Source organism: Gorilla gorilla, chromosome 1 (assembly GCF_029281585.2).
Source record: "Gorilla gorilla gorilla isolate KB3781 chromosome 1, NHGRI_mGorGor1-v2.1_pri, whole genome shotgun sequence".
In the NCBI taxonomy this organism is placed as follows: Eukaryota; Metazoa; Chordata; class Mammalia; order Primates; family Hominidae; genus Gorilla; species Gorilla gorilla.
In genome coordinates this window covers 8,967,219-8,990,792 of record NC_073224.2, presented here as the reverse complement: position 1 = coordinate 8,990,792, position 23,574 = coordinate 8,967,219, and the positions used below count along the sequence as shown (strand labels likewise).

Here is a 23,574-nt window from a genome sequence, read left to right as displayed (position 1 = left end):
TGTGTCCACTGGTAATTGTACACCTGAGCAATGGAAGGGTCACACAGACCCCACCACCCACAAAACTGCATCTCAGATCACCCCATCTCTGGGCTCATCCCTCGACCCCGAGGCTTGGAGGGCAGGAGAATCACCATCAGGCCATCTGGTATAGCTGAAACAAACTCAGCCTGGAGCTGAGAGAAGGGTCAGAACTGGAGGGCTACACAAACACAATAAGGATTTTGGATTTTATGTTGTAAGAAATCAGGATTCAGAGAAATCTTAGATAGCTCACTCTATGAGCTAACAAAAAACAGATTAGTAAATAAGAAATGAGAATTAAGAAACATTTTAGGTCAAAATGAGATACATACTATACAATTTGCTGGTAAACAAAGCAACAAAATACATTTTAATTGAGTAGAAAAAAAGAAAGAAAAAAATGGTAGGGGACAGCAAAATCACATCTAAGAGGCTGTGGCAGGGATGACATCCAGGTGAGAAACTGGGGGCCTGAACTGTGTAGTAGGCATGGAAATGAGAATGCAAGAAAAACTTGGTGATATAGGAAAGAAAATGAAATGAACTTGCTGAATGACTGCAATGAGATTGAGAAAAGGAAAAAGTCAAGGAGTGGTTCAAGATGAGGCAGGGAGGGACACGTAGGCATGATAACAATCTGAAGCCCTGAACTGAGAACAGTAGCTAGGAGGGTAGGAGGGGAACAAGAATGAATACCAGGTGACGAATCAGGAGACTAAGATAGAAATTTAGGCAAGAGGTTATGGTATGATGGTTTCAACTAGGATGATGATAGCAGAGATACAGGGATATATGTATATTTGAGAAACATTCTACTGCTGAAATCAACAGGATTGCAGTTATTAGGCTAACAGGTCAGGGAGAGGGAGAGAGGATGTCACAAGGACAAAACAGTGGGGTACCAGTTACTGAAATAAGGAAGGTAGGAGAGAAGCAAATTTAAGAATGAAGATTGAGAATACTGTTTTAAACATGTTGAATTTCCAGCTCCTCTGAGATATCTAAATTGAAATATCAACTGGACAGTTAAATACAAGAGTGTGGGGCCAGGCACGGTGGCTCACGCCTGTAATCCCAACACTTTGGGAGGCCGAGGCGGGCGGATCATGAGGTCAGGAGATGGAGACCATTGTGGCTAACACGGTGAAACCCCGTCTCTACTAAAAATACAAAAAAAAAAAAAAAAAATTAGCCGGGTGTCGTGGCGGGCGCCTGTAGTCCCAGCTACTCGGGAAGCTGAGGCAGGAGAATGGCGTGAACCCAGAAGGCGGAGTTTGCAGGGAGCCGAGATCGCACCACTGCACTCCAGCCTGGGAGATACGGCGAGAACCCCCCTCAAAAAAAAAAAAAAAAAAAAGTGTGGAATTAAAACAAAGGTCTGTTTAGACTGAAATATAATTTCAAGAATAACAATTATATAAGTAATTGCAACTCTGTATGACAACAGAGGAGGCATATGGACGGAAAAGATGGCCCAGAAATAGGTCTAAAATCTACACTTTAGATGCCAGGCGAGGACGAGCCTGCAAAGGAAGCTGGAGTCTCTGTTTATAAACAAAGGTTTTGAGAAATTTGGTTATGAAGAAGAGACGGTACAGTAGCCTTAAGAAGTGTAAGGCAAACGGAGAGAGTGCTCTTTGTTTTCTTTTTGAGAAAAGACAATATAGCATGTTTAAGAGCTGATGGGAATGTGTCAGTAGAGAGAGAAAAAGGTTTAAAGATACACAAGAAAAGGCCTGGTGCAGTGGCTCACTCCTGTAGACCCAGCACTTTGGGAGGCCGAGGTGGGCAAATCACTTGAGCTCAGGAGTTCAAGACCAACCTAGGCACCATGGCAAAACCCCATCTCTACTAAAAATTTTAAAACTTAGCCAGGAGTGGTGGCATGTGCCTATGATCCCAGCTCCCAACTCGGGAGGCTGAGGTGGGAGGCTCACTTCAGCCCAGGAGGCGGAGGTTGCAGTGAGCCATGACTGCTCCACTGCACTCCAGCCTGGGTGACAGAGACAGACCCTGTCTCAAAAAAAGGTATACAAGAAAGAGAGAAAATATTCGATAGCATAAGTTTCCAAGAAGGCCAAAATACACGGGATCCAGGACCTATGTGAAGGGTTTAGCCCCTCCTCTCCAAGATGGTGTCTAGGTAAACTGTTTGTGTGTCTGTAGGACAGTGGTTGAGGAAACACTCTTGGAGCCACACAGCATCCTCTAAATTCTCAGTTTTCTGGCTCACTGTGTTAAGATTAGTCTAGACTTATCATTAAATTGTTAGCCACTAAAGTACAACTGGTCCTGTCTAGTCTTTTTTTCCCCCATGGATCTGTTAATGTTTATTTATTAGTACTAGCATCTTCCTTTGTTCTCTGTGTTAAAGCAAAGAAAGAAGAGGGTTTTGTCATATAATCTGATTTTAGCTTGACTTTGGAAACTTGAGATTGTCATTTAACATATCTTCTTGCTTTAAGAAATAAATTCCTTGTGTTTACAATTAATTGATCACAACCAGCTATGGATTTCTTTGTTCCTTCGCCACTCCCACTGCTTTACTTGACAAGAAAAAAAGAAACAAAGAAATTCCTTGAAAATGAAGAATACAAACTGCAGGGATAAAATATAAATCAAACAAAAGCATCTCAGCTAAACCTCTTTTTTTGTTTTCCAGATGCTACTATCCTTCAAGATGGTAATTAATAAAAGACAGAAAAATGCCTAAACACCAACTGATGTTTTCTTGTCAAATCTGTTTCATCAGACCCAAGGGATATGGCAGGAGATGGTATTCTACAAAATAATTCGGATTCTCTTTCTAAAGACTTGAATTGTTTCAGGAAAAATAAACTAATTCACAAATCAGTAATAATGCACTTGTAGGAGTAACTATGAGCTGCCATCACTCTGTAAATGAATAAAACATAGCGGCATCTACTTCTAAAACTAATGCCAAATACACCACTAATAACTCCTCGATGATGCAGGGAATCAATGCTGGTAATTAACATAAATTAATGAAGGAAGTTGAAAAGTTCAGAAGAAGTATTAAAAGAACACCTATCAGGGCCGGGCACGGTGGCTCATGCCTGTAATCCCAACACTTTGGGAGGCTGAGGCAGGAACTGCTTGTGCCCAGGAGTACCAGACCAGCACCAGCCTGGGGAATATAGTGAGACCATATGTCTACAAAAATATTAAAAATCATCTGGATTATTAAAAAATAAATAAAAAACAGATGCCGGTAAGGCTGTGGAGAAAAGAGAACACTTAAACACTTGTTTTTTGTTTTTCATTTTTTTGAAACAGAGTCTCACTTTGTTGCCCAAGCTGGAGTGCAGTGGCACAATCTCAGCTCACTGCAACCTTGCCTCCTGGGTTCAAGCAATTCTCGTGCACCTGCCTACTGAGTAGCTGGGATTACAGGCAAGCACCACAACACCTGGCTAATTTTTGTATTTTTAGTAGAGATGGGGTTTTGCCACTTTAACCAGGTTGGTCTCAAACTCCTGGCCTCATGTGATCCACCTGCCTTGGCCTCCCAAAGTGCTGGGATTAGAGGCGTTAGCCACTGCTCCTGGCCACTTATACACTGTTGGCGGGAATGTAAATTAGTTCAACCATTGTGGAAAACAGTGTGGTGATTCCTCAAAGACCTAAAAACAGAACTATCATTTGACCCAGCAATCCCATTACTTGGTATATGCCCAAGAGAATATAAATCATTTTAACCTAAAGACACATGCACATGTATATTTACTGCAGCACTATTCACAATAGCAAAAGCTGAAATGCCCATCAATGGTAGAATGCATAAAGAAAATGTGGTACCTATACACCATGGAATACTATGCAGCCATAAAAAGAACAAAATCATGTCCTCAGCAGGAACATGGATGGAGCTGGAGGCCATCATCCTTAGCAAACTAACACAGGAAAAGAAAACCAAATACTGCAGGTTCTTGCTTAAAGGGAGAGCTAAATGATGAGAACACATGGACACATAAAGAGGAACAACAGACACTGGGGCCTCCTTGAGGGTGGAAGTTGGAAAGAGGGAGAGGATCAGAAAATATAACTATTGGATACTAGACTTAATATGTGGATGACAAAATAATCTATACAACAAACCCACATGACATGAGTTTACCTATATAAAAAACCTGCACACGTATCCCTGAACCTAAAATAAAAATTTTAAAACTAAAAATGAGCTGGGCATGGTGGCACATGCCTATAGCCCCAGCTACTCAGGAGGCTGATAGGGGAGGATCACTTGAGCCCGGGAAATCAAGGCTCCAGTGAGCCATGATCATGCCACTGCACCCTAGCCTGGGCAACAGAGTGAGGCCCTGTCTCAAAAAGAATAATAATTTTTTAAAATTTTTTTTAAAAAATGCTGGGCGCAGTGGCTCACGCCTGTAATCCCAGCACTTTGGGAGGCCAAGGCAGGTGGATCACTTGAGGTCAGGAGTTCGAAATCAGTCTGGCCATCATGGCAAAACCTCATCTCTACTAAAAAGACAAAAAAATTAGCCGGGAATGGGGGCGTGTGCCTGTAATCGCAGCGACTTAGGAGGGTAAGGTAGGAGAATCACTTGAACCCAGGAGGTGGAGGTTGGAGTGGGCTGAGATCACATCACTGCAGTCCAGCCTTGGCGACAGAGTGAGACTCCATCTCAAAATAAATAAATAAATAAAATTTAAAAATAAAATAAAGACACTTACCAATAAAACAAGGGCAAGTTGCTGTCACTCTATCACTTAGGACAGGAGAGACACATCATTTGACAGAATTAGATTTTACATACTTTAGGATGCTACCTGTTTTGCTTGAACTACCCAACATAAATATAAGGGAAATAATAAAAATATAAGAGCAGAAATAAATGAAATGGAGGCTAGAAAAACAATACAAAAGATCAATGGAACCAAGAGCTGGTTTTTTAAAGAACACAAAATTGACAAACCTTTAGCTAGACGAAAAGAGGGAAGACTCAAATAAATAAAGTCAGAGATGGAAAAGGAGCTATTACAGTGGAAATACTAAGGATCGTAATATTATGAACAACTATAGGTCAACCAACTCAATAACATAAAAAAAGAGATAAATTCCTAACACATACAATCCAAGATAAAAGTCTCCCATCAAAGCAAAGCCCAGGACCTGACAGCTTCACTGCTGAACTCTAAAAAGCAATTAAAGAACTAGTACTAATTCTTCTCAAACTATTCCAAAAAATGGAAGAGGAGGGAATACTTCCAAACTCATTCAAAAAAGCCAGCGTTATTCTGACAGCAAAACCAGACAGACACAACAAAAGAAGAAAATTACAGACCAATATCCCTGATTAACATAGAGGCAAAAATCCTCAACAAAATATTTGTAAACCAAATTCAGCAGCACATCAAAAAGATCACTCACGAGTACTTGCAGAGGCCAAGGTGGGCAGATCGCTTGAGCCCAGGAGTTCACAACCAGCCTGGGCAACATGGCCAAACCCCGTTTCTACTAAAATTGCAAAAATTAGGCGGGCGTGGTGGCACATGCCTGTAGTCCCAACTACTCAGAAGGCTGGGTTGGGAGGATCACTTAAGCCCAGGAGGTGGAAGTTGCAGTGAGCCATGATCTCACCGCTGCACTCCAGCCTGGGCAACAGAACAAGACTCTGTCTTTAAAAAAAAAAAAAAAAAAAAAAAAAAAAAAAAGATAATTCACCATGATGGAGTGGGATTCATCCCAGGGACGCAAAGATGGTTTAACATAAGTAAATCAATAAACATGATACATCACATTAACAAAATGAAAAACAAAAAATATGTGATCATTTCTATAGATGCAGAAAAAGGCATTTGACAAAATTCAATATGCCTTTTTAAAAAAATTTACAGTTCAGACATGGTAGCTCACATCTGTAATCCCAGCACTTTGGGAGGTTGAGGCAGGCAAATCGCTTGGGCTCAGGAGTTCAAGACCAGCCTGGGCAACATAGTGAAACCCCATCTCCAGAAAATATACAAAAATTAGTCAGGCATGGTGGCACATGCCTGTAATCCCAGCTACTTGACAGACTGAGGCAGGAGAATCACTTGAACCCAGGAGGCAGAGGTTGCAGTGAGCCAAGATCACACCACTGCACTCCAGCCTGGGTGACAGAGTGAGACTCTGTCTCCAAAAAAAGGAAAAAAAATTAATAACAATAATAATAATAAAAATTAACAGGGCTGGGTGTGGTGGCTCATGTCTGTAATTCAACATTTTGGGAGGCTGAGGTGGAAGGGTTGCTTGGGGTCAGGAGTTTAAGACCAGACTGGACAACAAAGCAAGACATTACCTCTGGAAAAACTTTAAAAATTAGCCGGGCATGGTGGTACATGCCTGGAGTCCTAGGTACTTAGGAGGCTAAGGCAGGAGGATCACCTAAGCCGAGGAGTTGGAGGCTACAGTGAACTATGATCATACCACTGTACTCCAGCCTGGCCAACAAGACTGTGCCTTCAGTCATTAAGCCTCTGTACATGGTAGCCTTTTCACGCTAAACCCAGGCTACTGCCTACCCACTGGCCCATTCAGTACCTCCACATTCCATCACTAGAGCAAAAGAGAACTTCTGGATCCCCAGCATGACAAGCACATGCCATGAAGAACTAAGAGTTGCCATATTTGGCCAATCTCCTTGGCCACTCACTGGAGAGGCCTCTCTGCTGTTAGCCACCTGCTTTCCACAATCACTCTCATCTATCTAACACACCTCCCAAACAGAGGAGGTCTCACCAACTACTTCTTCAATCTTGGTCTTCTTCCATTTCACAATTCCCCTTGGCCGAAAAAGGCCCAAAATTATTATAAATCTTACTACCTAGTAGTCAAGGCATGGTGTTAATATGTCAGCAAAAGCTAAAGGGATTTTTTAAATGGCTGAAACCAGGCTGAGAAGGCAAAGTACAACATAAGCCTGGAACACTTTGTTGGACTGGAACATTTTGTCATTCCAGAGAGTAAGAAAGTGTTCCAAAAAATTATGGAGGTAGATCAAATACAGGAGCCAGCTTGAAGGGGCTCCCATGAGTCAAATCAGTGACAATTTCAGCATCAAAATAAATAAGAACAATAATGGAACAAATAGGAACCAATGGAACAAATAGGAACCCATGAGTCCATACTAATAATAAATAGATACATAAATAAATAGAGGAGAAGGTAAGGCTCCTCCTTAGAAGAAAATAAAGACATAAATGTGGAGGGAACCATAAATAATGATTCAGGTAAGAACCAATCAATAATAGATGTTAACTCTATGGAGGAAAAAAAACTGACGAGGAATTGACATTTGCATGGTCTCAAAGTGTCTCCCCACAGACTGGCTCATTAGTTACAAGGGGAAAAACAGTAACTACTCACCCAAGGCTGTATCTTAACCAAGTGATTAAAACTTCACCAACTAGGAGCAGATGGACATTGTGTGCTTCCTGGTGTGATATCCTGAGAACAACACAGTATCACACATACACTACATAAATACTGTCTTATGTAATACTCTGGCTGGGGTTGAAAAATTCAAGTCTAATCATGAGGAAACATCAGACAAACCTAATTCGGTTTTTTTATTCTATAAAATAACTGACTTGCATTCTTCAAAAATATTAATATCATAAAAGATGAGAAAAGGCTGAGGAACTACTCCAGATTAATGGAGACTAAAGAGACATGACAACTACATGTATTAATATATAATCCAGCTGGACACAGTGGCACATGCCTGTAATCCCAGCACTTTGGGAGGTCGAGGCGGGAGGATCACCTGAGGTCAGGAGTTCGAGACTAGCCTGGCCATCATGGCAAAACCCTGTCTCTGCTAAAAATACAAAAAATAATTAGCTGGGAGTGGTGGCACACACGTATAATCCCAGCTACTCAGGAGGCCGAGGCAGGAGAATCGCTTGAACGTGGAAGGTGGAGGTTGCAGTGAGCCAAGATCACACCACTGCATTCCAGCCTAGGAGACAGAGCAAGAATCTGTCTAAAAATAAAAAAAAATTTTTTTAAATATATATATATAAAATATATACACATACATATGTATATATGTATATATACACATACATACACTATATATATATATACACACATACATACACTATATATACACTATATACACACTATATATACATTGTGTATATATACACACACACTATATATACATTGTGTATATATACACACACAATATATATATACACACTATATATATAGTGTATGTATGTGTATATATACAGTGCATATGTGTGTATATATATAGTGCATATGTATGTGCACATATATATATATACATACACACACACAAAATCCTACACTGGATCTTGGACTAAAGGAAAAAAATGCAACAAAGGACATTATTGCAACATTGACAAAATTGGAAAAATGAACTAGAGATCAAAAGTACTGTGTGAATGTTAAGTATTTTGGATTTGACTAAGTGTAGAATGGTTATATAAGAGAATATCCTTGTTCTTAGGAAATGTACACTAAAGTGGTAAGGAAAGAGACATTAGGTATGCAGCCTACCCTCAAATAGTTAAGAAAAATAAATAATATTTATGTATGTGTGTTGTGTGTGGGGAGTGGTGTGTATAGAGAGGAAATAAATAAATATGATAAAGCCAATAGAGCAAATGTTAAAATTTGTTGTACTTAGATAAAAGGCATGTAAGAGTTGTCTGTACTATTCTTCCAACTTTTCTGTAATTTTAAAATTATTCCAAAATAAAGCTTTTTAAAAGCAGTTTGACCAATTTTAAAAGATGTTTTAATTTTTTTAATTTTTATTTTTTTTTTAGAGATGGGGTCTTGCTGTCCCCCAGGCTAAAGTGCGGCTGTATGATCATGGCTCACTGCAGCCTCCAACTCCTGGGCTCAAGTGATACTCCTGCCTAAGCCTCCTAAGTAGCAGGGACTACAGGCACATGCCACTACTCCCAGCTAATTCTGTTTTTTTGTAGAGACAGGGTCTTGCCATGTTGCCCAGCCTGGTCTCAAAATCCTGGCCTCAACTGATTCCCCATCCTTGGCCTCCCAAAGTGCTGGGATTACAGGTGTGAGCCACCATGCCTGGCCCCGTATTTTAAAATAAGACTGCATTAACCTGTCATCTTTAATTTCAACCATATAAGCAAGGTAACAAAATAAACTTTCCAGTGAAGAAGATCTAAAAATTAATGTGATATAAAGCATAGATAAACATTTTATGAGAGGATTAAAACTTCAACTAGCATAGCAATTATGCACTGGCGCTCTGCTTACTGTTCCACTTGGATTTCATTTTGGGCTCATCAGGGATCCCCTGAGTAAGATTAAAACACTTTATATCTTATCTATAAATAGATCATTACATTTGCATAGAAAGAAGTTTTATAAAAATGTAGAAAGACTACTTCTTAAGTTAACTAGGCTAAAAACTATGCAGGTACCAAATTTGGCTCCTAATCTCAGTGGCTTTTAAAAGCTAATTAGCAGGAAGCACAACTCAAATATAGAAAGTGAAGACAATCAGTCCAATCTTGGGGAACAAAAACCTAAAGTAGGTGTAACTTGTGATGTATTATGCTCTGAATAAGTCCATTAAAAGCATGTAAGCATTCAACCAAAATATTTGATTTTAATTTTTCAATGATTCCAGATGTTCTTTAAGCTGAAAAAAAACAAAAAAAGGAAAAATAAAAACCAAAGGTTAAATAGGCAACACTCCAGCACAAGCCACAAGGGGCCTCAGAAAAACACACGCACCACACTCCTACAAATCCACCCACCTAGCACCCATACAGAACGTGCCATAGGTAATTATGATAATCAGAGGCTTTTGATCTTGTGGAAAAAGAAAAAAAAGAAAACAGAAAAGTGACAGGCAGCCCTTTTTGCAATTTAATGAGTGGAATATGCTTCTACAATAGCTGGAAGCACCTTTTATTATGTTTTTTGTTGTCATTGTTTTTCGCTATACCTGCTAGATTAGAATTTTATTTTGTTTTTAAATTTTTAATCAAAGCAATATATACCATATGGTTAAAATGGCAAATAGGCTGGGCATAGTGGCTCATGACTGTAGCCCCAGCACTTTGGTAGGCCGAGACGGGCAGATCAGTTGGGCACAGGAGTTTGAGACCAGCCTAGGCAACAGAGTGAGACCCTGTCCCTACAAAAAACAGAAAAACTTAGCTGGGCATGCTGGCATGCGCCTGTAGTCCCAGCTACTGGGGAGGCTGATAGGGGAGGATCGCTTAAGCTCGGGAGGTCGAGGCTACCCCGAGCCATGATCACACTACTGCACTCCAGCCTGGGTGACAGAGCAAGATCCTGTCTCCAAAAAAACAGTCAAACAGAAAAAACAAAAAGCTTCCTTCTCCTGCTCCCCAAGGCAATCATATCTAACTATTTCATTTCAGGGAGTCGCCGGCAGTTAATCTCAAATTTCTTCTTTTTTTTTTTTTTTTTTTTTGAGACAGAATCTTACTCTGTCACTGAAGCTGGACTGCAGTGGAGCAATCTCAGCTCACTGCAACCTGTGCCTCCCGGGTTCAAGTGATTCTCCTGCCTCAGCCTCCCAAGTAGCTGGGATTACAGGCACATGCCACCACACCCAGCTGATTTTTGTATTTTTAGTAGAGACTGGGTTTCACCATGTTGGACAGGCTAGTCTTGAACTCCTGACCTCAGGTGATCCACCTGCCTCGGCCTCCCAAAGTGCTGGGATTACAGGCATGAGTCACTGCGCCCAGCCTAATGAATCTTTTTCATTCCCTCATTTGGTAGGTATCTTAATGTTTTAGTTTATCTTTTTACATGGCTTAGGTTCTGGCAATACGAGAAACTATTAAATTAAGTTAACTGGTTCTATATCTTGGAGATAGATAGCACTTTAGCAGTTTGAGTTCAGAATATATTTAGAGTAAACCTGATTTATTATGTTATTATTCATTTTATGTTATATATTTTGAAATTTAAAAAAAATGCCCCCTTAAAAAAAAATGCCTTGGTTCCTTATTACTTTTGCTAAGTATTCTGCTCATCTCAGAGAAGAAAGTCTTTTTGGACTAGCTCTGTAAATTACCACTCTAGGCTTGTTTCAGAACCGTTTTTCTAAAAACATTATAAGGTCAGTTGCTTCTAGCTAGGAATATTACTGATTTTCTAATAGGCCTTGTTAGGTTTCAAAAACACTTTTTAATGTGCTAAAATTGCCCCCCACCACCATAGCAGACAGACAACTACCCAGCTATGCACTGGTGATCTAAAAGCCACTTATGACATATTGTTATTCTTATGACTTACTGTTATTACAGTATAAGAGAAGAGGCAGAACACATATGCCTCAATCCCTTCAGAGTTTGTTTTTTGGGGGGAGGGGGTACAACTCCTCCATGACTTAGGTTTTAAAGAGGTATGCTCTGCCCCTCAGGGGAAAGCCTGCAGGTGTACTTGTCCAGCATTCCCATGAGACCGAATGAGGTTTGTCTTTGTTGCCAAATTTTGCAGCAGCCGATTGTTGCCGTATACCCAAGCCACTTTTCAAATGCTCCAACACTAATAAAGCTGAAATTGTAATTTTCAAAAGATAACAAAAAAATCTGCTAGGCCATTTAAATTCACCATACATAATACCTACAAAAAGTTATTAACAATTTATTTTTAATCTAATCCTATAACATGCTTACTAATAGTTAACATCTAAATAAATTAATTGGAACAGGATTCAAAATGTTCTAATTCTACATCGGAGTGTTTTCAGCTTTTACCTAAACTTTGAAGTCTGTAGTCTTATCCCTCACAGATAAGACAGGCATTCAGTTTTAAACAGTTCTTATAGAAATTTAGAAGTGGGCCAGGCGCAGTGGCTCACGCCTTTAATGCCAGCACTTTGGGGGGCCAAGGCGGGTGGATCATAAGATCAGGAGATCGAGACCATTCTGGCTAACACGGTGAAACCCTGTCTCTACTAAAAATACAAAAAATTAGCCGGGCGTGGCGGCACGTGCCTATAGTCCCAGCTACTCAGGAGGCTGAGGCAGGAGAATCGCTTGAACCCAGGAGGCAGAAGTTGCAGTGGGCCAAGATTGAGCCACTGCACTCCAGCCTGAACAACAGGGCAAGACTCCCCTCTCAAAAAAAAAAAAGAAAGAAATGCAGGAGTAATGAGGTTTCACTACTTGTTTTTAAACTGACACTAAATAATTATTAACATCAAATAAATTCTATGTATAGAAATACAAAATATAAGGATTGAGTTTTTAATCTCTACTATATATAAAATAGGACTCTAACAATTACTGCAGAGGTCAGCAACTCCAAGGTTTATGGAAGGAAAAGGGGAGACAGGAGACAGAGGGCGTGGTATTGTCTGCAGGTCATTCTCTGGCTTTCTTTCCAGTATCTCCCTTTCTCCTTCCCTCCCACTTTCCAAGAAGTTGCTACTGTATGAGGAAATTCTGTCAAGTAGCAGGAAGGGGAAGGCTTTGAGCCTTGTAGCTAGGACTGGTAAGAACTAAGAAAATTGGTCCTATCTGTGCTATCAGATTAAGGAGGGTGTCGCCTCTGGTACTTTTGGCAAAGACGGTCAAACCCCCAACTATAACCTCACAGTGATTTGTGGCGCATTAAAAAGTTTGTACTTGGTCGGGCGCGGTGGCTCACATCTGTAATCCCAGCACTTTGAGATGCTGAGGTAGATGGATCACCTGTGGCCAGGAGTTCGTGACCACCCTGGCCAACATGGCAAAACCCCATCCCTATCAAACCCCTGTCGACTAAAATACAAAAAATTAGCCAGGCATGGTGGCAGGCGCCTGTAATCCCAGCTACTTGGGAGACTGAGGGAGAACTGCTTGAACCCGGAAGAGGAGGTTGCAGTGAGCCGAGAGCCCACCACTGCATTCCAGCCTGGGCGACACAGCGAGACTCTGTCTCAAAAAAAAAAAAGTTTGTACTTTTTGGCCGGCAGCCATGGCTCACACCTGTAATCACAGCACTTTGGGAGGCTGAGGTAGGTGGATCATTTGAGGTCGGGAATTTGAGACCAGCCTGGCCAACATGGTGAAACACCACCTCTACAAAAAATATAAAAAAAATTAGCCAGGCATGATGGCAGGTGCCTGTAGTCCCAGCTACTCGGGAAACTGAGGCAAGAGGATCGCTTGAACCAGGGAGGCAGAAGTTGCACTGAGTCAAGATCACACCACTACTCGGGAAACTGAGGCAAGAGGATCGCTTGAACCAGGGAGGCAGAGGTTGCATTGAGTCGAGCTCACACCACTGCACTCCAGCCTGACCGACAGAGCAAGACTCTGTCTCATTGTATTGCCCAGAGTGGAGACCAGTGGCACGATCTCGGCTCACTGCAACCTCCGCCTCCTAGGCTCAAGCAATCCTCCCGCCTCAGCCTCCCGAGTAGCTGAGACTACAGGCATGCACCAACACGCCAGGCTAATTTTTCATATTTTTGGTAGAGACAGGGTTTCACCATTAGCTCAGGCTGATCTCAAACTCCTGAGCTCGAGCAATTCACCCACCCTGGCCACCAAAAGTGCTGGTATTACAGGCGTGAGCCACCACGTCCAGTCAAGTTTTTACTTTGAAGCAATAGCTAAAATAGATTTTATTCACACTCAAAGCAAAGGTTATAAGCTATCTAGATTTTGTTATTCTATGACAGGTAATATAGAAATACGGTTCAGAAAGATAATGGCAGTATATGATCCTAAAGCTATTTTTCTTTCACTTTACCAACAAATTGTAATGTTCATTCTAATGAATATGGACATTTTATTCTATAATTACACATCAAAGTATACAGTGTACTCTATATTTTAAAAATATCTAGGTAATTCTAATGGAGTACTTCCCACGAACTCCTCTAAACATTGCAAATGTACCATCATCGTCACTGTTTTACAGTTAAGGAAACAGATGCAGAGGTTAAAGTACTTGCCCAATGTCACAAAGTTAGTAAGTGTCAGATGCAGGATTTAAACTGGCTCCACGGGCCAGTCCAATCCACGCCTCTATGCCTCTCGGGCTTTAATAGGCATGCACATCACCTGGAGATCTTGTTAAAATGTAGATTCTGATTTAAGTTGGTCTAAGACTGGGCCTGAGATTTTACATTTCCAAAATCATTTAGTTACACTGATGCTGCTGGTCCACAGACTGTATTTTAAGTAACAAGACTGTAAACCACTTTGCCCTGCTACCCAACTAAGCATCAAGAAAGGGGTGATATTTAACTCAGATCCTAACAATCTAAGCAAAGAGGTAATTACATCTGCAATTCAAATACAGAACCAAGGGCCTGCTTTCAACCTATATGAAGACTTTCAATTTACAATAAAATTCAAGACCCACCTAAAAAGAACTTGATTTGTTCAATGTCCTTATTTTTCTAGTCTAAGGACAAAAGCCTATTTCTTCCTGTCCCCATACAAATACAGAGAAGAAAACAACTTTTTCTTTTTTGCAGACAAGCTTTTCCAGTTGGCATTTGACAAAAATTACATGTAAAAACAAATACATCAAGTAAGACACAAAACTCTTGACTATTCAATTATCAAATATGCCACAAAAACCTGTAAAAGACAGCTTGTCTCTGGAACACTCTAGCTCAGCAACTTTTTAAAGGAGGGATTAGAGAAAGAAATTGTTCCAACTAGTCATGCTTCTCTATTGAAAACAACATGATTCAGACCTTACATTTAAAGACATCTCTGATGTGAATTGAAACCAATTTTCTTCTTTCAATCTAGACCAAAATTAAAATGTTTAATTCCTATTAAACTTAAACCTCATTTCTCTTTCTCAAATTCAAGCTATTTCTAAAAATTTTCTTGCACACTCCCTTTTAAGGACTATTCAGAGTTTTCTTTGTGTATGCATCCTATTTTCCCACCTTATAAGATACTTAGATAAATATAATCAATGAATTTGTTAGGTTTTAAAATTAACATTTAGTCTTACTGATACCTAATTACTATAATAGCTTTCTCCAACAGGTACCATGATGTCAGAAAAAAACACACATACATACTAAAATCATCTCTTAACACGACTATATTCTAACACTGTTTTTGAAAACCTAGAGAAACTACCTGAGACAAGTTTAGAAGGGAAATATCATTTATAGCACACCTACCTGAAAGTAGGTGCAGGCTTTGCAGTTAGGCAGACCTGCGTTTACATTCACCTTTAGTGACTGTGTGACCTATGGGCAGATTTATCTAAACTTACTATGTCATAGTTCTTTGTTTTACATGTAGTAAATTCAATTACATAGTTACAGCAATAGATATTATAGAACCATTTTTATAAAAGGGAAAATTAAAGCTCATGGAATTTACACAACTTATTGAATCACCTAGTAACTGGAAAAATCAGAATTTGAGTCCAGCTCTATCAGACTCCAATGCCCAGGGCTTCTCCTGTGAGCCATATATGGCCTGTGGAGTTACTGACTGCTTAACTGAGGTAACAAGTATTTCCCACACTCTCAGAATGAATCTGTAATTTAAAGAAGCCTATAACTCTACTGCAGCACAAAAGCCACCTGCGTCTACACTACTGGTACTAAGACAACCAACTATTAAATATCAACTAGCTAGGAAATAAACATAAAAGTCAGTCTCAGCTAACCCAAGAAATATTAATACATATGTAGATAAGGACAAAGATGACTGAGAGAATTTGCTTCTAAGGTCCTCCCAGTCTTCATACTAACAAACATCTGTTGAAGACCTACTGAGAACATATGTGGCTAGGTATCCAGTTACATTTTACCTAACATTATGACACGATCAAAACTAAAGACCAAAACAATTTAAAAAAATTAACTAACCTAACCTAAACCACAATAAGAGTTTCTACAACTGATGCTTTAAATGATAGGAGATTTCACTGCATCTTTGGACAGTCACCTAAAAGTAGAAGTAAATACTAAGGATACTCTGGGTAACAGAGTCAGGAGGTGAGAAAGTACTGGTCTATGCACACATAAGTGCTCATATATGCACACCTGTCCTCTGTCCTGGAGCTGGTACATAAGTGCTCATATATGTACATCTGTCCTCTGTCCTGGAGCTAGTACATAAGTGCTCATATATGCACACCTGTCCTCTGTCCTGGAACTGGTACATAAGTGCTCATATATGCACACCTGTCCTCTGTCCTGGAGCTGGTACATAAGTGCTCATATATGTACATCTGTCCTCTGTCCTGGAGCTGGTACATAAGTGCTCATATATGTACATCTGTCCTCTGTCCTGGAGCTAGTATATAAGTGCTCATATATGCACACCTGTCCTCTGTCCTGGAGCTGGTACATAAGTGCTCATATATGTACACCTGTCCTCTGTCCTGGAGCTGGTACATAAGTGCTCATATATGTACACGTGTCCTCTGTCCTGGAGCTGGTACAAGATCATAGTTCATACTCCAGGAATGAGGGCTATGTTGGTTCTCTGCTGTATCTTCAGTACCAACAACAGTGGCTGGCATGTAAAGTCTCACATTAAATATCTGCTGTATCTTCAGTACCAACAACAGTGGCTGGCATGTAAAGTCTCACATTAAATATCTGCTGTATCTTCAGCACCAACAACAGTGGCTGGCACGTAAAGTCTCACATTAAATATCTGCTGTATCTTCAGTACCAACAACAGTGGCTGGCATGTAAAGTCTCACATTAAATATCTGCTGTATCTTCAGCACCAACAACAGTGGCTGGCATGTAAAGTCTCACATTAAATATCGCAACAAATATTGAAAAAATTGTTGAGCATCACGTGGGTCGGAAACTACTCCCCCGACCTTTGTTTGGATTCAGCCTGTGTATTTTTAGGTATCACTAAAAGAAGTTCAAGGATCTTTTTTTAATTTCTTTTTAGTTTTTATAACAGCTTCATAGAGCTATAATTTGCAAACAATAAAAGTAACCCACTTAAAGTGTACAATGCAACGATTTTACATTCACAGAGTTGTGTCTGCCTTGTTTTAAAGACAGGGTCTCACACCATGTTGACCATCCTGGCCTCAAGTGATCCTCCTGCCTTGGCCTCCCAAAGCGTTGGGATTACAGGAGGGAGCCAACACACCCAGGCTCTTTCATTTTAAAAAGAGAAGTCGGGCTCCTGAGACTCCACGTGTGAGTTTCTGTCACACGTATTTAAAGTACTTTTAATTGAACATTTTCTATAACAAAACACTAAAACATACAAAGAAGTAAAGCATAATGCACTCTCATGTACTCATCAACCAATTTCCATAATTATCAACACATTTTTTTACTATATTAAAATGTTTAAAATACCTTAGAAGGTGAGACTAACAAACACCTCTCTATTCAGACACATCTAGTTCCCATTCCGAGAGAAAGGGAAAAAGATATAACTACATTATCTGATACAACGGTGGCTCTTACGTCTGCTCCCTTACAAGATGTCACTGCACAGCAAAAATAATTTTTACCAGCAATGAGTATGCATAGAAAACATAGTAATCAATCCCCCATTCCCTTCCACTATGCTATTTTGGGTCCTTCTGACAAAACGAAAGTAAATCTCAATGCAATTATCCAAGTTACCTTTTTTCAAAAGATCTTTTTTTTTTCTTTTTTGAGACAGAGTCTTGCTCTGTCACCCAGGCTGAATGGAGTACAGTGGTGCAATCTCGGCTCACTGCAACCTCAGCCTCCCAGGTTCAAGCGATTCTCCTGCCTCAGCCTCTCAAGCAGCTGGGATTACAGGTGTGTGCCACCACACCCAGCTAATTTTTTGTATTTTTTGTAGAGACAGGGTTTCACAACATTGGCCAGGCTGATCTCAAACTCCTGGCCTCAAGTGATCCATCCACCTTGGCTTCCCAAAGTGCTGGGATTACAGCCACTGTGCCCGTCCAAAAGATCTCTTTAGATCTCAAGTTCTAAAATAACTAACAGAGAAAGAGCAATACACATAGACTATAGATGTAATGAATCTGTTCCAAATACCTTCAATATGCCATCTTCCTTCTGCAGATCTGTAATGGTTGATTTCACATGTAAACATGACTGGGCCACAAGATGCCCAGATATGTGGTTAAACATTATTTTTTGGTGTGTCTATGAGGGTTTTTCTGGAAAAAAAAACAGCATTTGAATTAGTGAACTGAGGAAAGCAGATTGCCCTTTTAAATGTTAGTAGATATCATCCAACCTGTGAGGGCCCAATTAGAACAAAAGAATGGAGAAAGGGTGAATTCTCTCTCTCTCTCTCTGATTACTTGAGCTGAGACATCAGTCTTCTCTTGCTCTTGGACTGAGACCTAAACCATCAATCCTCCTGGTTCTCAGGCCATTGGACTCCACTTTCCTGGGTCTCTAACTTGCAGAGAACGGATCATGGGACTTCTCAGGCTCCATATATATATATATACACATAATCATATATGATCATATATATAATTATATATACAAACTCATATATGAGCATATATGATCATATATGATTATATATATATATGAACTGATATGAGTATATATATATGATCATATATGATTATGTGTATCCATAGAAGATATATATATAGAGAGAGAGAGAGAGAGAGATCGATCAATACTCTAATGGTTTCTCTGGAGAACCTTAATACACGGGCTCAAAAAAATTCCATAACTTCTGGCTGGGTGTAATGGCTCACACTTGCAATCCCAGCACTTTGGGAGGCCAAAGCAGGAGGATCACTCGAGTCCAGGAGTTCAAGACCAGCCTGGGCAACATAATGAGACCCTTTCTCTACTAAAAATAAACAAAATTAGCCAGGAATGGTGGTGTACATCTGTAGTCCCAGCTACTGGGAAGGCTAAGGTAGGAGGGTCATTTAAGCCCAGGAGGTCAAGCCTGCAGTGAGCCATGATCATGCCACTGTACACCAGCCTGGGCAACAGAGCGAGACCCTGTCTCAGAAGAAAAAAAAATTCCGTAACTTCTAACATCAAAGTGATCCTCAGTTTGCCATGAGAGGTAAAATGGTGGGTCAGCCCAGGGCATATAATCTTTACACTAATGGTTATCACCTAAGGGCAACATGCAGAAAGCCACAGCCGTGCTCCTTAGTGATAGGATCCTCAATGTTATAGATACATCCTCAATGTTACAGATGGTGGTACTTCTTACCCCCATATAAATTGATTTATCATGCGTCTATATCTATCACATACATAAGCATCATGTGGCACAAAGTGGTATTACCCCAGATTTTTTTTTTCCACAGTTACAATGGTTGACGAAAGCCACTCTGTCCCCTTTCCTGGCCTACGTCAGGGCCAAGTTCAAACCCTCTCCCTAACTGCAGATTAGCAGTCACGGTGGGCTCTCCACAGCTCTCACTCAGAGGTTCCAGTACACCTCCCTGCACATGCAGAGGGATAAACAGCTACGCAATCTCAGTCAAGTGCTTTCTTCTAAAGAAGGGCCAGCCCCTGAACTAAAAGACATATAATTTTGGCCAATAAAACTAAGGTAACAAGTTCCATATGTTTTATAAACATAAGATACAATAAAAAACACAAAGTGCTCCAGTTTCAGATACAGGGAAATCAAGGCCATATACTTCTCAGTAGCGGAAACGTCCAACAAGATCCTGGGAAACCAGCAGTCGGGGACAGAAAGAGGGAAACACTGCTCCACAGACAAGGGCAGACCAAGGAGCCTCTGACTCCCCAGAGTCTACAGTTATACGCAGATCTCTCAAGGGGATGAAACTAGTTAACCCAAATTTCAGGTTTCTTCTGACTTAGACCATATGTCCTTACAGCACCAGGTTGAGCTCACTGCCCCTCTCTTGAACCTAAACAAAGCCCAGCTGCAGACTTAGAAAGGATTTACTGTTCATAACAACAAAACTAATTTTCTACTGTACCCAGACGATCTTCTCTAAAAATGTTCCTTTTTAAGTGACCAAGTTAAAGGTAAAGGATGACTTCCCCCTTGATGATATGTATATTTCAATTGATGCGCCTGAACATTAAGAGTTAAGCTGTTGATAAGTCCTTGAAATCAGGCATTCTCATAAAACATTCACATTAATTCAAGCAAAACATTAAAGAGCATTACATAATGAGTCATACTAAAATGGCAATGAAAAGAACAACCATTAAGACACCCAGAGTATCAGTTTAGCTCCAGTTATCATTTATAGCATGAAAACATGTCTTGAGACTAACATCAAAACATTTACCTCAGCCCCCAGAAGTATCCTGTTCTTCCCCTTAAATACAAAACATTTACCAAAAGCACTGTTTTATGCAAATACAAAAAGCTTCTCTAAAAATGAAACTAAAAAAAACTTATTTGGAAGAATATTCACTAAGCTATCTCTATTGCAGATGTAAAGGCTTAAAGGACCATTTAAGGGAAAGGGAAGGCTGTATAATTATGTAATAATGTTCTCTGATACAATTGTGGCTCTCACATAAGCTTTCTTACAAGGGAAGAGCTATGAACAATTAAGATGGCATAGCACAGGAAAAAAAAAAATGACCAGCAATGAGCATTCACATTCTTTCTCCTCTCTCATCCTCTCTGCTTTTTGGGACCTTTCCAATAAAAGGAGAGCAAATCTAAATACAATCCAACTCATGTTGTGGTTAATTCCAAATAATGTTCCATATTTTAATAAATCTACCATTGCTTTTTCACAATTGTAACAGATGCCACTCCCAACTCCTTAGATGTGAAACCTAAAAACATATCACTTCAACCAAAATACCTAAACTATTGTACTAGTTACACCTAAAAACACATCACTTCAACCAAAATACCTAAACTATTGCACTAGTTACACCTAAAAACACATCACTTCAACCAAAATACCTAAATTATTGTACTAGTTACACATTACCAGAGTTTTATAGATAAAATCCTGTCTGTACGTTTTTCCAATTTCCAAGATAAATATGATTTTATTATGAACTTACAGCATCACAGAATGTACAATTACTGTTGACATCTGACAAGTTTCCAACAGGAATGAAAAGCTTCATTAATAATAAAGATCTAGCCAGATGCGGCGGCTCACACTTATAATTCCAACACTTTGGGAGGCTGATGCAAGAGGATCACTTGAGGCCAGGTGGTCAAGCCCAGCCTGGGCAATACAGTGAGACACCCCTCCCAAATCTCAACAAAAAAAATTTAAAAAAATAGCTGGGGGTGGTGGTTCGTGCCTGTAGTCCCAGCTATTTGGGCTGAGGTGGAAAGATTGCTTGAGCCCAGGAGTCCAAAGCTATAGTGAACTGGGATCACACCACTGCAATCCAGCCTGGGCAACAGAGCAAGACTCTGTCTCAAAATAATAATAAAAAGAATAATAAAGATCATGGGCTCTGAGTTCAGACAGAATTAGCTACATAATTTGAGCAAGTTATAACTTCTCTGAACTTCGCTTTTCTTATCTGTAAAACAGGAATAATACATAGAGAGACCTCAGAAGATTTTGCAAGACTAAATGAGATAATACACACTAAAGCCCATGGACTCATTCCTCACAGAAAGCAAGCATTCCTTAAGTGTTGACCATCATCCTCCTCCATACTGAGTAAAATGTATCATTACTGCTTACTTATCAGTCACATATAATATCCCAGGCTTTATGCTGGATGCTGAACACTTTATCATAGATTATCTCATTTGTTCTTTTAACTAATCTTATAAGGTTGTTTTTATTATTGTTGTTAACCCCATTTTACCAATGAGAAAACTAAGGTTCAGCTAGTCAGTTTGCAGGTTCATGAAATTAGTAAATGGCATCATCAGAACCTGGACCAGAATCTATCTGACAACAGAGCTCCTTAACAGATATGGCATAAGTATTAACAGGTTCAAATTCCTCTAGAATGGGTAATAATAGAAGATTCCATACCCAAGTATAGGTGATATTCATCTAATAACTACATGAACTTCTGACCTTTTAGGCCAAAAGTGAAAAATCGAAACCCCACTCCAATTCTTGAATTAATTGATATTTAATCTCTAAAATATTTATTTCAGGGATAAGTGTGAAGATTATAATACCTCACATTTATGTAATGCTCTGGATTAAGTCATTTGCTCTTCACTAAAATCCTATGACACAGATAGGAATTATAACCCCATTTCATTCATTTTGTAGATGAAGAAAATGAAAATCAAAGAGATTAAGTGATTTGCCCAAGGTCACAAATCTAGCAAATGGAAGCAGCGCTCAAACCTAAGACTTACTTCTCCAAGTACAGTCCTATTTTTCAGTATACCATGTAGACAAACAGATGAATAATACTAATTAAAAAGTGATCTTCAAAAAAAGTAATCTCACCACCCCCAAAAAAACTAATTCACGCATCATACTCATTCTCATTGATGATCAAAGCAATGGTATAGTTCTCCAATATACAACATTTAAAGAAAGGAGATAAGACTTAGAGGAGCATAACACTGTTCAAAAAGGTAGGCCCATGGACATATAAGGAAAGCAAAAGATCCATTGGTCTCCAAGACAACAAAATAAATAAAATTACCCACCTATACTAATAGAAAATATGGTCTAGAACTATACTGAAGAAATTTGTTTAAATAAGAACAGTCAGAATGGGTAGATATTGATGGTACAAGACACAATACCTGCATCCAAGAGCTTCCAGAGGAGGTAAAAAAAGTATTTAATAATTACTGGTTCAAATAGTTGAAATATGGTTGGGCATGGTAGCTCACGCCTGTAATCCCAGCACTCTGGGAGGCCAAGGCGGGTGGATCACTTGAAGCCAGGAGTTTGAAACCAGCCTGGCCAATATAGTGAAACCCCATCTCTACTTAAAATACAAAAATTAGCCAGGCATGGTGGTGCGCACCTGTAATCCCAGCTACTCGTCCCAGCTACTCAGGAGGCTAAGGCATGAGAATCACTTGAACCCAGGAGGTGGGGGTTGCACTGAGCCGAGATCGCACCACTGCACTCCAGCCTGGGCAACAGAGCAAGACTCTGTCTGGATAAAAAAAAGTTAAAATACAAGGTGGTAAATGTGATACAAGATACAATGCTCTGAGTACAAGAAAGAGTGAGCACCACCCTAAACAACCAGGAGATAATCAAAGAATGTGTTCATCTATAGAAAGAAAATGTAAAAAAACAGAAGTCTCAAAATACAAGAAAAATAGTTACATGCAATTTCACACTACTGCAGAAAAACATGCCCAGTGTCTAACTTAGGCTCCGCTCAGATCTTTTTTTTTTTTTTTTTTTTTTGAGACGGAGTTTCACTCTTGTTGCCCAGGCTGGAGTGCAATGACGCGACCTCAGCTCACCACAACCTCTGCCTCCTGGGTTCAAGTGATTCTCCTGCTTTAGCCTCCCCGGTAGCTGGGATTACAGGCATGCACCACCAAGCCCGGCTAATTTTGTATTTTTAGTAGAGACAGGGTTCCTCCATGTTTGTCAGGCTGGTCTCGAACTCCCAACCTCAGGTGATCTGCATGCCTCGGCCTCCCAAAGTGCTGGGATTACAGGTGTGAGCCACCACG

At 39.9% G+C, this 23,574-nt stretch overlaps 1 protein-coding gene across 3 annotated transcripts in view; it reads right to left on the bottom strand.

The window, feature by feature from the left end:
• SMYD3 (SET and MYND domain containing 3) overlaps positions 1-23,574 on the bottom strand; it is a 753,414-nt gene that overhangs the window by 710,417 nt on the left and 19,423 nt on the right. Inside the window, exon 1 of one of the 3 annotated variants that reach the window (XM_055373976.2) lies at positions 18,033-18,143. The exons of the other annotated variants lie outside the window; for them this stretch is intronic. The gene's annotated coding sequence lies outside the window, so the exon portion shown is untranslated. Of the gene's footprint in view, positions 1-18,032; positions 18,144-23,574 lie in introns of those variants that run through there. 3 annotated transcript variants of the gene reach the window in all.